Below are 15,579 nucleotides of genomic sequence, written 5' to 3'. Positions count from 1 at the left end.
TTGTCTGTATACGAACATTGAGAGTGTTCACCAGCGCCACCCTCAGCCATAGCGGCGGACGTGGGACGTCCTGTGTTACCGCCAGCGTCACGTAGAACGTGATCAAGAGCGAGGGTGAAAGCTGTGCTAGAACTCTCTTACGCTACCTATGGCTTCAAGACTGCCAAGGACGTCCCACGTCCGCCGCTATGGCTGAGGGTGGCGCTGGTGAACACTCTCAATGTTCGTATGCAGACAACATAAATACCCAAGAAAGTAGCAGGGGGGACAGCGGCCGATGTAGCTCAGTTGGTAGAGCACCGGACGCGTTATTCGGAGGTCGTGGGTTCGGATCCCACCATCGGCACGTTGTTTTTTCTTCTACTTTGTGTCTAAATATCTTTCCCCTAAACAGATTACATTACTAATTTCTGTGCTTATCCAAGTAAACATTAAAAAAAAGACATTAAAGTACCATCCCCAACGCTTTCCTTGGCCTCGCCGACTGCAGGCTTCTTTCCTTCATGTATTATAACGAGCACCCTCATTTCCCCTTGATTGATCTGCTTATATATATATATATATATATATATATATATATATTTCATTTCGGAATATGTGCTTTGGCTCCTCCTTCAGAGCAAGCTAAGGTATAGCAAGTGTATTACCGCCTCTAACCGACGCGCTGTGACATTCGCGAGGCAGCGTTGATAATCGCGCTTAGCCCCAGGCGCTTCGAGCCATAATGCGTTGCCAGACGTCGAACGCGTACCGGGAGCTACTGCTACGTACAGTCATGGGGAAAATGTCACCGAACGTGGATACACAAAAATTGGCTTCATCTTTACGTGGTCTCTGTAGTCGATCACCTTGAGGCCGATTTCGTCGATGCAGACCTTAAGGCTAACTGGTTTTCAATAAACTTTTATGCTACTGCACATACATAGATTTTTCTTTACAAAAGGGAAGGAGGTTGTGGTGAAGGGTGGCTGATCCTGGCCCTAATGGCGCTGGGACAGGTAGGTCACCACCACTTGCAGCGGGGGCTAGCCTGCCACCAATTTTTTCTGTTGTAGGCCGTCGTTGCACCCGCCACTGCTTCGGTGGTGGACGACGGCTGATGCGGCGCGAGCTTTTCTCTCCCTCTTCTTTTTCTTCATTCTCTGTGTTCTCTTCTGCCCACACGAGGCAGTGGAGGTGGCTCAGCTACAGAGCTAGTAGTAGGCCCATGCAGTTTCTTTGCCTTCTTCCTACAGCCACAACAACAACAACTTTAGGGAAGGCACGCCACTATAAGACTGGTTTTGGAAACTTTCGTATCGGGATCGCCTGGCATTAAACGCTTAAAAGCGGTGATGATATTTCCCGTCCTTCTCCCATTAAAAAGCAACGCACTCATAAAATTCTGGCGAGGAATGAAACAAATAGTATGGCTACAGAAGCGTTCCCTGAGGCGCTGCCGCAATTTTTCCTACTAATCAAAAGCTTAAAAAAAAGTACTTGACAAACCTTGAAGCTCACATGTGATGTACTTCGCACCTCGCGCTAAATGTTGGAGGCCAATGAAGATTTCGTGGCTCCGGAAGCTAGCAACTGAGGCGCAAAATAGGAAAACATCGCATTGGCATGCAACTGGAAGAGCATAGCGAAATTGGCTGCTCGCAGTGCTGTTACTCCCCTCCATCAATGAGAATCTCAAATGTCTCTCAGCTAAACGCTGCGATGTCGGTTTGGGACTATATTTTATTTTCCTCCAGAGGATGGAACACTGCTGTGCCAGCTAATCTGGTACTCAAATAGCATTGGTACCATATTTATTCGTCTTCGTATGACCAAGGAAGTACTGAGGCCTCTCCTATATTACCGCAAGTTACTGTGTCCTGCGTTGGTCGCGAGTGACGTATGCACGGAAGTTTTATAATCATACGCACACGTGACTCTGCTGCGTCTTCTACGCGTTTCTTTTCGCTTATATCATATTTATTGCATACCACTGGTTATCTCGCATTTGCAATACGTGTCGTGCCATCGCTCATTTTTGTTCCTCACTTTCAACGTGGATATCATTACGTCGCAGTGTTTTTAGACTTAGTCTGTTCTCATCCAGGCTGCTTACTCTGTACATATTTAAATTACCAGCTAACAGAGCGTAATGCAGGAACCACAATATTCACCTAATTTGAGCCTGTCTCTGCGGTAGTCCGGAAAACCTTAATCTGGGAATAACGATTTGAAATTCAGAAAAAATGGTCGTGAAATGCGTGACAAAAAGGAGTTCACAACCGTATTACGCACCTCAGCTTTTAACAAAATTCTTGTCTAGAATTATTTCCAATGCCCTGTTCCTATTCGACATTGACCGCCAGTCCGGGCGAGCACTTGGAGCAGTGCATTCTGAATGTTTTCATATAAAAGAGAACTTTAGAAATATAAATTTTATCCACATGGCAACAAAGGAAGCCTTCAAAGGTTTGTCCCTGCATGTTAAAACTTCTTGTCAGACTAACCCAAAGTTTGCCGGAGCTCGCCTGATAGCCCCGCAAGTTAACCACTTTTATATTGTTAGCAGTGGTAACACGTCGGGGTGAGATGTCAAAATTTCTTCATTTGCTAAACTTTTAAGACATTTTAACTTCACTACATAGCAAAATTACTGACCTCACCAGGCTGCAGTTTATTCCCATTAATTTGGTAAATACCTCCTCCACGTCCCTAATTCCGCTTAACAATCTGTATATTAAAGTTTTCAACCTACCGTTTCTTAAAAATTAGGATGGTGGCATTGTTCGTATCAAGATCAGGTACTGTTCGCCTTGCGATGAACTTTGTCTACTTAGTGTACTCAACGCTGCTCAAGAAATCCGCTCTAACCTGATCTTCAGCTGTAGCTGTCTCGTTCTCATTGTTTGTAAGGCTCCTTTTATTTCTTCTTAGTGCAGGAGACATCTCAGATTGCTCTGCACATTTCTTTGTACCAATTTGCGCCTGACGCAGTTTATAATTTATTTAATAGGGTTGCCCGCTTACAACTGCTTACAACTGTCTTATGAGCAATAAAAGAGCCGTTGCAATGTTTTAATTTTTCTTTTGGGAGGGGGGGGGACGAATGTACATCTGATTTTCCCCAGTTTATGGTTTCTTCTTGAACCTCTCGTTAGTCTCCCAACCACGGGTCCTTCCTTTTCTTCTGTGTAGCATTTTGCTAGAGCAAAACAATATATATGCCGTCTCAATCTGGAAACCATTCAGTGCTTCTACAAGTTCCTGAAACCTTTTTCATTACCATATCCTATCATTATAACGTGCACTATATTCAATTTATACTTGCTGATGGGCTTTAATGTGAGCCTACTCATTACATTTGTCAATGGTACCGGGTCCACAATCTTTTCGAGGTTATAGCTCTTCACATTTCCACGTAATTGCTCGAGATTTGTTTCTCAAGAAGATATTGTCAGCTCCTTGCTTTGCAACCATACTCCCTATTTCTGATTCGTACTCCGTACTAAATCTGATATTTATTTCTTAAAGCCGAGTATGAATTGAAGAACAAAATCGTCAATGCCTTTACTATTTGTTTTAGATTAAACTGATTGATACGGCTCTTCCTTAGCTGTTTCTATCACAGGCAGTTAAAATCTAGCCTAACTCTAGACCTCACCGTATAGTAGTTACTACATCGTACCTCGCCTGTCAAGTCTACATTATGCGCTGCGTAAGTTTCCTGCACTTTATAAAATCTATAACTATCAGTCTCGTCATTCTTTCTCTTCCAGATTCACTCCCGGCTCAACCTTCTCTTATCTGCTCAGCCCCCAGAAGCTAGAGACGGAAATAATAACATTTGTATGCCACGTTTAGAGACACACCTTGTCCAAAACGTGTCTCCCACAGGGGTGAGCGAGTGAAAACCGCTTCCCATCTTCTTCATAATTTATCTGTAGTACGCAACGGTCGAAATCTACATGGCTAACTTTGCTACGTTTACTCTGACATGAAAGCTAAGCAATTTATACCGCAGCATTCACTGATATTCATAAATCAGTGTTTCACTTTCATCAGTGTGCGTTAAAATTCCATAGAAGTGAATCCCTTCTCCTCACCAAATCTATTCCAGAGGCTGCCAATAACGAGCTGCCATAATGTCATCGTCAACGTAAAACAATCCTGCTGCTGGCGGAGACTCTGCTTCCGAAGCAACGTTTTCTCTCTGTCTTCCGTCCAGTCGTGCATGGAGCCGCAGAACATTGAGCAATTATTCTTAAGATGCGTTCTTTCCTCATCATAGACAGCACGTAGCCTTGCCCCTTGTGCTTTCCATGTATTGTGAACAGGCTCTTGTGGCAACGCAGCAGCAGTTCGCTCCTGCTGCCGTTTGTTGGATCTGGCATTTATGTTGTATTCTTTAACGCGATTTCTCAAGTCTTTAAATTAGATGAATGGATCGATAATTTCACAACGCACGTACCACCAGAACCATGGCCTACTTGGTTTCAGCAGTCTAGTAAGGAAACCTCAGTTCCTGATAACTCGAGACACGCTGGTTGGAGCAAGGGACTACTTCTACTTCACGCTGATAGTGACCACTAATTAAGACCACGCTATAAAAATATTCAGAAGAATCAGAAAGGCGTGGAGAGCATTCTACATGTTCTTAAGAGCATGAGTAGCAGACAAACTGCTTTCCTCAAGAGTAAAGTATAATAGTTACACCTTGGCGGTACTCTTCTCTTCTGAGGGGTAGAGATGTCGAGGCTAAGAAAGAAGGGCCCAATGTAAATGGAGCAGAGTACATGAAGCTGTAGGAAGTAGAAGTTTCGGTGCAACGATGAGAGAGAGACCCTAGTAATATTTTACCTCAAAAAGCGCAAAAGAAAATAGGCACATTTTTTTCCCTAGGGCCCCAGAAGTTCTAATTGGTATGAGTGAACAGAATATCTCAATAATTTATATGTTATATAAGAATACACCAGGAATCTATGTAATTCGCTGAACACGATGCAGTTGACAGCGCGTGAATTCGCAATAATAAAAAAATTCGTTGTAGACGCTCGTCACACATATTAATGACAGGCAATATTTTAAATTTCAAGGAAACACGTACAGAAAAATAACTTCACCTTCTTCTAGATGAGGGCATAACTGAAACTCCTAGTAATAAAATTAAATGCATATATCATGAAAGTTGTGTGTGCAAACACGTTAATTTGAGAATATTTTTAGAGATTAGATATAGTTTCTTTAATTGTGGACTTTAAAGGCCGCGCTCGTGCGGAATGCCACGTGCGTTTCCTTACACGTGATTATTAAATAGAAAAAAAGCATTACATGTTTGAAAGCTTGTGTTTGGATACATTGAAAGGGCTATGTGAGGCTATAAATTAATGTAATACCTGTTGGATCACTACGAACGAGCGCTTTCCGTAACTAGCTGCAAGAAATAATGTACTGTACTGGGAATTATAGCAGTATTAATAGGGAGTATCAAAAGTTGATTTAAATTCATTTAATGAGGGATAGTGGCTTCTCAGAGATATTATCGTGAACATAGCGCTGCCAGGTGGTATGGCTGGCACAGTTATGGCCACGCAGTGAGTGAACGTAGGGCTTCCTGACGTTACGTTTGGCAGGCGCTGCCACTCGGGCCTCTCCTTTCACATGGGAGGATGATATCACAATCAGCCTGCAAAGACCCTTGCATTCACGTTATCCCTAGGCCGTTCATACGGCTCGGTTAAAGCGGAGATTCATTAGATGAATAGTGAAAATCTGGGCTATTGGTACGTCATGAAGAGAGGAACAGTCGAAAAGGACAAGGACAAAAGGAGAGACGTACAACCCGAAGAATGAACTTTAAACCAACCCTGCAGAAGTCTTACCTGCCTCCAGCACTCAGACTTCCAAATCGTGACCACCCGCTTCTAGTGACCAAAAGGATGTGCCAGAATACTAAAGAAGGCCACAAGCTCCCTGTTAGCAGAGTTCACCTTGAGGCAGTGGGAGAGAGTGTGCGCTGAGCACGTGATGGACGCAATTACGCTTACACAGAACATAGCCAAGCTGGTAGGTGAGCACATATTTAAAAATACGCCCAGCGAAGAAGAGAATCATTGCAGAAGACTAGAAATCTAGGTTAGTTGGTACATTATGAAGAGGGGAAGCAGTCGGAAAGGAAAAGGACAAGAATAGAAACGTTCGAAAAAGTCCGAGGACTGGTGGCAGTTGAAACTTCTATATGATTGGTTACTAGTTCAGTCGTCGTGAATACGTTCATTGAGAACCGGATGGTATGCAAGGTGTCTTGACACACGTTGTTTTGACGCGCTCCAAAGTGATAACAGTTTTGAGGAAGACATCTGGAATGTTTCAGTTGATGTTTCCTACCCGGTTCATCCTTTTCTCCTGATCATGTAAACGTCAGTTCATATAGAAAGGTATCCTATAAGATTCCATGCTTCAGAAAACACACAGACCCGTACACTCTCTATTACCTCGAACAGCGCGAAGTGTCTCTTGCTTGATCAAGTCGACCTGTCGTAAATTGAATCCATGCCATAATTTTGGATGCATGCTATGCCTCGAGACTTCTTTTCTCTGGCTTCGAATGAAATGGGCTTCGAATGAAATGGGTTTCGAATGAAATGTTGTATTCTCTGCTCATTGTAATGAACAAGGCCTGTCTTTAAATGATCGGAAAAAAGAAAGCACATTCGCTATCCCACTGAAAAGCAGTCAAAGTTGTCCATCCAACGCGCAAAAACAAGAAATATCAGCGTGATTGCTTTCGGGAGCGGCAATTAAGAACAGTAACCTCGGAAGAGGACCAAAAGAGCTTTGATTAAATCCCTTCACGACACGCCGATTTAAACAGCATGAATTATATGTGTTTCAGCTCTGCTACCAAATGCCATTACGCATTCTCTTGCACGGCAGCGCAAATGACATGCGTGATTAAAAGTAAATTTCCTCAAAAACGGTGCTTTATTTATGACAACAAAACATGGGCAAGTGCGCATTGATTCCTGCATTGCAATAACCTAGGCTTAGCACGGATTAGGTCCCTAAATTCTGGTTTCTGAGTTTGATAAATCCCGACAGAAAAAACAGGACCGAATGAGTACACATTAACAGTATCGAAAGAGGAGTAATGAGCGTGTGCTTGAGCTCGCCGATTTAAAAAGCGTTTCGCGTTAACGAGAAAGTGCTGCCCAATTCAAAGCCTTCACTGCACGACGCTCTAATGAACAATGCCTGAACAGCCTTTCTGGCATTGACAGGTGCTGCGGAATGGCTCTTTGGACGTTTTTGTTTTTTTCTTCTACAGACGTGAAGACAAAAGAACGAAAGAAAACAGGTTCGGTGCTTTCTCAAACTTTCTCGTGCCTCTCTTGTCTATGGGTTTCAATGGAAAAGAAGTAATTGTTCATTTTATATAAAATTGCGACCGTCAAGTGTGTGATCTGTATTATTTTCTTATTGCAATTTTTTGCAGTCTAGCCAGCGCTGTTTTAGATAAATTTAGTTTTTTGTGGCATTTTTTTAAAAACATGAACTTACGGTATTGCATTCCAGGTAATATTACTTCAGCGATATTAGTTCCCATAATGCGCTGAGAATAAAATCTCTATTAATTAAGATAAAAGGAATAAGCGGATTCAAATCTTCTAGGGGCACTTTGGACCACTAAAGTGCTAGAAGGCGAAAGCCTTTGTTTAAAACTCATCTGGTTTCTGCTTTACTGCACCTGCTTCTGTACGCTGGGTGGTGCGGCGTTCCAGGAAGCGCCAAATAAAAGGCGCAGGTATGGGCACCTGGATCGATTGCCCGGCGGGATCAGCTTCGCATGCGTGAATCGCTATCGATAATGACCAGACGCGACGTCATGACCGGATGTGTCGTCAAAATGTCGTCACTCCGGGGTATTAGCCGTTACCGGATATGAAGTCGTGATGACGTCACATCCGGTCATGGCCGACGACGTCACCTGGTGATGACGTCACAACCTCGCAGTATCTCACGGAATCTCGTGAATTGGCAGACTTTCTTGGATGCACGTATGGACGGACACGCTCATGAGACATCAGCCATTAAAGGCGTTTGCCTTAAATTGCCACTCAAAACGTGTTTCTCACTGCGGGTGACACTTCACCTGCCAGACGTCTAGTGTGTCTTGCGATCCGTTCCGTGCTTAAGGACAGCTCATGAAGGCGTCCGTAGAAAGTGCGAAGAAACTGTGCACGAAACGTGTCCGCGATATTCCGTGGGATATCGGGATATAGTGACCGATATTTAGGTTAGTGATAATCATAGTCATTCAATACAGAGAGAGAGGGTCTTTCTTCATATTTACTAAAGAGAGAGATATAGAGTTCTTTATCACTGAGAGAGAAAGAGAGTAAGAGGGTCTCCCTTGAGAGGAGCTTCCTCCCTTCCTCCTCCATTTCCTTTTTCCTTTCATTCCAGCGAGAATGAAAGCACAGAGTGAGATAGAAGGGAGAGTCTCTATCGCTAGTCCTTCCTCCCTCTCTAGAGAGAGAATAGAAAGTGAAAAAGAGGGAACGAATCTATCCCCCTTACCCTGTCCAGAGAGAGAATGTCTTTCTCTCTCGAGAAAGCTTCACCATTTCAAGGATTGCAGCAGTCCGGCCAAAATTCTTTCGCCTTGCTGCACTGAAGGTGCCTTAAGTGCTGCCTTGTAATTTTTAACACCGCAATTTTTAACAACTCCTCGCTAACAAAGATAAAATGTGGGGACCGCTTTCGAACGGCTTAGTGTGGTGGATATCTAAAGTTTGAGCATTCGAGCATTTTCAAATAAAATGATTTTGGAAATAAATTCAGATCGAATATCACTTGAAATACTCCAAGGGCTTAGTAAATAATGGGGGCCGTTATTTGTATGAACAATAAACCATGCTACTCTTCTGGCAGTAATATTTCTTTGGCTTGGTTATATCCAGCCGGGAGTAACTAGTTCTAGTCTGAGCTTGTTTTCCGTCTGTAATGTAGCCTGACCCTTTTTCAGTAAACACCTTCTGTTTGCATGTCTCTATGTGCGAAGTGCGTGTTCGTATTCTATGTTCCTGTGTACCATGTTGCCAAGTGAAATGAACGTATTTTTTAAATAAGATACACTTCGATACTCTACAGAAACCGATGCAGGCCTGTTGAGGGCATGACGGTATTCTATGCAATATTTTCTTTCCAACAGTATAAATTAGTTATTACATAATATCTGACTACATATATATATTCATTTCTGCAAAAGGCTATCAATTCAGAAGTTTTGGATTTTCTTTATAAGTAGCTGATAGATAGCTCCCCTTCATGGATCACTGCCTTGTCGTGGCGGAGGGGCTTGCGAAACTCGATGAAGTCGTGAGCTCTGCTGTGTTGGGCCACCCAAGATAGACAGGTCACGGCAGAGAGTTCTGACAAAATGTGATTCACTGGAGAAGGTAATGGCAACCCACTCGAGTATTTCCTGCCAAAAAAACCCTATGGCCAGTCACAATACCATTGTTCAGTCGATATTGTCGACCATAAACCCTGACTGCTCATTGGAGGGTCAAATTCTAAAGTTAAAGCTCGGCTACTTTGGTCATCTGATGAGAAGAGAGGAGTCGCTGGAGAAAGATTTGATGTTGGGAAAGGTTGCGGGTAGCCGGAGAAGGGGTAGGCAGCGAACGCGATAGTTAGATGGCATCCCCGAGGCACTGCAGATGAAGTTATGTGATGTTAGGAAGATAGTGAGAGACCGGAAAGCATGGCGTGACATGGTCGATAGGGTCACGAAGAGTCGGACCCGACTGAACTGAACTGATAGGTAGTTGCACAACAAAGTACCGTTTATGCTGCTTTGTTTATCCGCATTGGAAGAAAGCTGTCGCAGATTAGGCTGCGGGAGCATATATCTTGATAAATGCCCATGAAAAGCGGATTTTGGGCTCCGAGAGGTGTGATGTCAGGCTAGAGTAGCTCCGCTTTGCCATTGAAGCATACTTTATGGCGCATGTTGCGCTGCAGTAAGCTAGAGAAACAGTTGCATAAAAACGGTAACTCAGTACAAAAGTTTCAATGAGCTCCTATTTAGTACTAATGTTGAGAGTGTTTTGTGAAGTCAAAAAATTTAAAAGTTATTATGGTTGCATCAAATTTTCTGCTCGGAGAACAAAAACAAATACCACTTGCCAGGTCACGCGCTTAAGAGGAACATTAAGTTGAGTTTATTTCACTGGGAGGAGGCAGTATCTCTCTCTATATATATATATAGGCGATGCCCAGTAGGCTTCCCTACTTGTGGGAAGGGGAACAAAGGGAGAAAAATGAAAGAAAGTGCGTGAAGGAAAGGAGTCTTTAACATGTCCTGAGATCTATAGTGAAAGGGTCTAAAGAGCGTACACTTAAAGTCAACTCAAACCCGAGTCCTTTATAAACGTAACGGGCACCCTCACTGATTTCCTTTGTCAAATGTGGAATAAAATGTTTTCAAATATGAAACAACATTTCCTGTTTGTAGTGGTTGCCAAAAAACGCCTAGCCCACTCAGCAAAATTTGTACCGCTTGTTTATAGCGGGGGTTTACATCTAGAACGTGTAATCTTTTGCCTAATATTGCACACAAATTGATGGCATACCATTTAATGGTAATCTTTGACTGTAAACTTAGGAAGACAGTTGTTACTCAGAAACCTCTATTTAGCGATTATGCGGCAAAGTATTATACGGCATTAAATTTCAATCAAATGATTTATTTATCACTGGTATGCTTGGAAGTACGGCTCGAGTGTTTTCTGGGACGCGCGAGTGTACGCGCACGAATATTCGCAAACGGGGCCGCTGATTGGAGCCTTTGGCTCTCTCGTGTGATATCCTCGAAGGCGAAACCTTAATGGCCCCAATTTTTCTTTTACCGATTGTAAAACGTTGATTCCTATTTGCTATATAGTCAGGCAGCTGATTTCTTGCTTTTGTTAGCATTTCAATCTTGCCTTCCTAAACTATATCGGGCTTCCCTTACGCTGAACAAGGCAAACAGGTTCATATACCTCCTCTAAGTAATATGTTTCTGTTTTTGGTTTTGGAATTGATGCCTCATGGTTGCACATTTGACTCGGAGAAGGTGCACATGAAGTTGTCAGTATTTCTAAACATTGAAATTACTTAGCGTCCATTAATCCAAATAAAAGAGTTTGTTGAGTGCTCCTTTTGTACAGAAGTGCACACCGTCCATCAGTAATGCCAGAACAGTGATGGAGGGATGGTATCAGCGCTTCGAGGTTGGGCATATAAGGTGTCAATTCATTAGCCGGCCTGCTTTTTCCTAACAAACGCCGAAAGCAACATAAAAAACTTCGCTGAACATAGCAATACATGACAAGGAAAGCTAAATGAAGTAAAATCAAGCTGCACAAGTACTAAACTTTTATTCCGTATTTCCATCAATGCTTAGCCAAGCTAAATCCATGGTAATTGTTTCCCTATTGGGGTTTTGCAGTTATAGTTTCCTTGTTACAAAACAGCGAATTCTGAACACTTCATCTGAGTTCTACAGAAACAAGATTAAAGCAGAAGCTTTTTCAACTGCAGTAAAAAATATTTAGCTTCCCTGTTTCTTCCTAATCGGCGACCACAGAATTTATGACGAATCATTTCATCCTCGAATAACAGCTGCCTCTTTCATACGTGGATGGTAGTGTTCGAAAGGCATATAATCCCCAGAGGTTAGTCAGGACTTTCTCGTTTCGCCAATCTGTGTTCGCCTGAAGCCCTGCGAAGAGTGAGCTGCATGAGGCTAGCCTTTAACATCGCTTTACAAGCAAGATGACAGAGCTGTCGAAAAGCACCTCATTATGGACAGAAATTTCTACAGGCTAGCTTGAGCTCGTTTCGGTCTTCGTGCGGCGTTTAGGGACCGCGTTTATCCATTTCGTGGTCATTAGTGCCACGAGGCTAAATTTCGCCCCCCCCCCCCCTCCCTTTGTGATCTTCGCATGCGGTCTTTCTAAAGGACACAAATAATGTACAATTTCTGAAGGCATCACTTTTTAGGAACTCTGTGTTATACGAAAAAGTAATTATCGCTGTTTATTATATTCCCCTCAAGTGATAGACCGCAAAAATATTAGCAAGCTAACGTCTGGCACTCAGTGTTGCGGGCCCCCACAGCCCCTTTCAGTGTTTCAAATAACGCGCGCTTTTTCTATTGCTTTTGATGTTTGCCCGGGTAGCGCGAGCGCGCATTAGCGAGCTGCTAATCGTGGGGCGGCATGTTATCGGCGCGGAAACGAGGGCAGATAAGCGCATCGGAAGCAAGGCTCGCGGCTTTTCCCCGGCGGCAGGCCAGCGAGCGTCGCGGGCCTGCGGAATGTGAATGGATGACGGAACGAAGACCTGACTTGCCGAAGACGGAAGCGATGCCTGCAAGAAGGGCTAGGCTTATTTTCTTGAGTTGCCGCTACTCGAGGAGCAATGTTTTTGTCTACCGCCGTTGGCGCTTCCGCCCTATCACTCGTCCTATTCGCGCAGCAGTGTTTTATCGTGCCGCGCTAAAGCCCTGACCCTTGTCTGTTTTATTTTGGTGGTCCATTGCAGCGCAGTGGCGCTCAATATTTTTTCTCGGTTTTAATGCTTTTCCGTTTATCCGGAATAAACATGTTTTTAAGAGAGACTGGACTTGACTCGTTGGAAGAGACCATGGCTTGCGGGCCTGTTTTCAACTTCAGTGTATAAGACAGCTATAAGAATCTGGATGTGCAACTAGCGTATACTCAGCTATCAACACGCACATCTATGTCGTTTCCGCCTACACAGCTGGTTAAAACACATCGATTTGTCAATTGCACTTCAAGAAACGTTTCCAAAAACTTTGATTATATAAAATGTTAAAGTTAAAGAGACAACTAAATAGCTACAAAGGCCGCTAATAAACGTTTTGAATGTGTAGATGGAATGCTTCCGGGCATTCGCCCAAAGTACAACTCTTTGCAACAAAACCAGAGATTTATTATGATTAAAAAAAATATTGCCTTTTTTGAAATTTGTGGGCTTCGCGGTTCTTATGTGGCGGTAGATTTGGAACTATTCCGCCTTGAGATCATACGTCACAACTACGGAGAGTGATAGATTGCCATTGGAAGCAGCCACGATGGCCACTACGTCACGGACACACTTTAAGTAGCTGCGAAAGTTGCCTTCTCGAGTGCTACCTGCACTGAAGACGTCAATCTCTGAGCGTGGCGCTTCTTTCGCGGGGTTAGCCCAGAAGATGGTGGCGTCTGACTGAAAGAGCTCGCCGGCACCCGAGGGCGAAAAGCGCACGAGCTTGTCGGATTCAACATCCTACCAAATGAGCACTTCTGCTTCAGACCATATTTCTGGAGCAGCACATGAAATAGGCGGCGTCAACCTTCGAGTACTGACCGAAGGTGCAGCAGCACCGCACTGCAGTCTCGTCGCTTCTTTGCCACATCGTTCATATATGCGGCGCGTTGATAATTAAATAAAAAGTGCGTCAGAAAAAAAGGGCTGTCCTCAGCTTTATCGTTAAAGTACAAAAATTCGCACCGGTTAGTGTAGTTATCGATGCCGCCAGGTTACCGCAGAGATGTCATGTGTGAGTGCTGCGGCCCACGGCACTCCGGCCGTGCCCTGCTGCCGGGTCATCGCTAGCGCCTTGCTTGTTTGTCATCGAAGCCACGGCGAACGGCGCTTTAGAATCGACCGCTTGGCTGCCTCTCTAGCGTAGCCGCTCGCGTGCGCCTGTGCACTATTCTTGCGTGTAGCCGCGGAAATCGGTTACAACCTGCGCTGCCGAACTGCATTTGTGGAGTTGCTTTGTTGATCTTTTGCGCTGTCGATTCTGGTTCGGGCGATGCATACACATGAGATTAAACACGCGTGCACGTTACGTATGGGCACTTCCTAAACGATGTGTGAAAGGATTAAAAAAGAACACTATTCTACACTTTTGTTCATCTCGATTCTTAAGATTCGCGGATAAGTAATTCGTGCTCACCTGTAATTCGATATCCAAAGTGTAGCAATCATCAGTGCGTGCTCTCGCCGATGATACGTGTACATTCCATTTGTTATCAACCACAAGAGATGCCTCTCGCCGACCATCGTGAAAGCGCTCGTTCTGGCAAAAAACAACGACGGCATGTCTGCACGCGTGCAACTCGCAGGCTCGTCTGCCGCCATTCATGCATAGTCGCAGCTATCGCGTTAACTCCGCGGGGAAACCTTCCTCCGTTTGTCAAACCGCAGAAGACGCTGCCAAAGCTACAGACACCAGAGATTGACCGGCAGTGCGAGAGAAGAAAGGGGCCTTGTAGAAAGGCGTACTAGGCAGGAGTGCAGCTATTGGCGCTGTATGGGACAGGCATATAAAAGGAAGTGCGTCTCCGCGGCGGCCGCCGGTGTCGACTGCAGCCCGCCCACCTGCGCATGCGCTCGCGAACGGCTCGTGTCTTTCGGGCTGATGACGCACACTTTTCCAGGAGGTCAAGAAACTGTAGAAATCGGCGGCCGAGAAAGACACCAGACAAAGACACGAGGCTTATCCCGTGACTATGCAAGCGCACACGGGAAATGCAGAGACTGATAAATGCGTGAGTGAGGCTCGAGAAAATGGGCGTGACAATCAGAAGTCTGCGAATCCAGCATCACCCGATGACGTTTTCAGGGGCAGGGCGGTGTTACCTAGCAGTTTTCTTCGATTTTTTTTTCTGGTGTCTCGGAATGTTGAATCGAGAGGGGAGAAGAAGAGCGCTACTTCTATTTTCCGATATCTCCAGCTCAATGAAGCTAGCTGAAAAATTCTTGAGATGAATTGACTCGTGAAGGAGGACCTATCTGTCGCCCGCTTTGATTTACCTCATTTTAGGCATTTCATTGTTCCTTGTCAATCCATGTTTTCTGGTGCTTTGTAATTTAGGCGTAACTCCAAATGCTTTTGTCTATTTATGCATGCACCCTCAAGTGAGCGATTGCATGTATATCCAATACACGTTATTTCCAAGGCATTGCTATGACAAGTCATAATTCAATGCTATAGAATAATAACATAAAAACGAGACACTCGCGCATATTTCACACGCTTACCTCATTATTGTCATATGGTAGGTACAAGGACGTAGGCAACAATTGGAGACTTGGATTTCACTGAAATGAACTCTTTTTTTGCTATGATTTCAGCTCCGCAAGAAAATAATTAGCCAGCTTGCCGCGGCGATAGCAACAATTGTGTTCGCTGATAGTCGGGCTAACGAATAAACGTTGCACTCTGTAGTCATCAATTTAAAGTCAACGCAGAAACGTCTAAGTAAACTAGCCAAGGTATACTGGAAAATTCCGGAATAATACAAAAACGTGTCCTCGCCTGCAATCATTCCAGATTAATCTCGGGGGATTTTGCCCTAAAACAAAAGTGATAAAGGCGCGTTTCGCGATACCAGCATGAAAAAACAATAGCATCGGTAAACCTAATGTGAAGCGATAGCTAAGGCAGAGGCGCGTTGTGCGCCTGAAATATAATATATACTCGAGATTGATGTAAGCGATTATTTCTCTTGCCACGCATGTTCTCACGCGTTAAGC

General features: G+C 44.1%; 1 non-coding gene across 1 annotated transcript; it reads left to right on the top strand.

Moving 5' to 3' along the window:
* Positions 1–273: 273 nt before the first annotated feature.
* TRNAT-CGU (transfer RNA threonine (anticodon CGU)) lies at positions 274–346 on the top strand. The gene has a single exon. It is a non-coding gene; the product is annotated as a tRNA-Thr (tRNA).
* The last annotated feature ends 15,233 nt before the right edge of the window (positions 347–15,579 follow it).

Source organism: Amblyomma maculatum, chromosome 9 (assembly GCF_055883805.1).
Source record: "Amblyomma maculatum isolate TAMU_Amacu chromosome 9, ASM5588380v1, whole genome shotgun sequence".
In the NCBI taxonomy this organism is placed as follows: Eukaryota; Metazoa; Arthropoda; class Arachnida; order Ixodida; family Ixodidae; genus Amblyomma; species Amblyomma maculatum.
Note: the sequence above shows the minus strand (reverse complement) of the source record. Positions and strands in the feature narration are given on the sequence as shown.